The sequence below is a fragment of the Triticum dicoccoides genome, chromosome 5B, assembly GCF_002162155.2.
Source record: "Triticum dicoccoides isolate Atlit2015 ecotype Zavitan chromosome 5B, WEW_v2.0, whole genome shotgun sequence".
Taxonomy (NCBI): Eukaryota; Viridiplantae; Streptophyta; class Magnoliopsida; order Poales; family Poaceae; genus Triticum; species Triticum dicoccoides.
The window spans coordinates 714,294,300-714,295,511 of NC_041389.1; the positions used below are offsets into that span (position 1 = coordinate 714,294,300).

The 1,212-nt window shown below is 39.1% G+C and overlaps 1 pseudogene; it reads right to left on the reverse strand.

The window, feature by feature from the left end:
* LOC119310707 overlaps nt 1-1,212 on the reverse strand; it is a 7,646-nt pseudogene that overhangs the window by 2,522 nt on the left and 3,912 nt on the right.

The window sequence follows — 1,212 nt, forward strand, 5'->3', positions numbered from 1 at the left end:
CACTAATTAAGCTCCACCACTGACGAGCTATCTATCGAGAAAGATGACATGAAATTGAACCACTTTCATACATAGCTTTTATTCATAGGCTGAATTACTATGGATTTAACAAAATGCAACTTTGTAACAACATGAATCCACTTATATCACCCAAAGCACTTGGATGCAAGATATCAACATGCTAGTGGGGTATACCATGGCATACATGGGCATATTATGGAAGTAAGCAGAATGTAGACCATAAATCATATAAAGATCATTTCCAAAGGAACCATTGCCGGATCCCAAGTTATGCATATACAAAGTTGCAAAGTTTTAACAGTTTCTGTGATTTATATCATGATGCACTTTTCAAACAGAGATGGCAACATGCTGGCAGATTTGAACATGGATGAACATGCTATCAGGAAATGATACTCTCCTCACTATGCAAGCTTGGGAGCTGCAAACACCATCTTCCCTTCAAAGTTATTACTTGGATGGTGTAATCTGTTTTGCTAATGTCCCTAAATGGATATCTCCAACACTCACAAGCCTTTCTTATCTATAAATCATTTTTTTGAATTAAGGGATGAAGGAGCTGCCATCATTAGTTGTGCTACACTTGAGTTTGCGCATAGAACCAAGAAAAAAGCTTAAAATAATTGGATTTCCATGTCTGAAGATGTTTGGTATCTCTTGTACGGATGGGGCATACGTAACCTTCATGAAAGAGAGTATGGCGAAGCTTGAGGATCTTATGTTCTCATATGATGTGTCAGTAGCAAGAACTTACGACTTTTATTTAGGCATTAAGCATCTCCCACTTCTAAAAGTAATACGATTACAAAGCTGGAAAGAGTATCCCACACCATCGAAAGGCAAGTCTGCATTAGTTGTGATCAAGAAGGAAGCTGGTGCCCATCCCAACCATACTGAAGTTGATATAGGTCTTCTTATTTGGGATATGGACAAAGAGGACAGTGATGAGACCGGTAACGGCGAGCAAAAGAACAAGGAGGGGAATTAAAATGGTACAAGCAGTACCCCTATATCACATAGTCCGAGGTAACCCCAATGCTATGCGTTGCGATATTTTTGTGATGATTTCATTGTGTGTAATCGTGTAGATGGAGGAACCAATGTGCTACCATGTGCACTGATTAACCTAAAACGAGTCCCTCTCTTTCGAGGTCACTTTTTGTATTGGTTTATCAGTGTATGGCTTCAGTT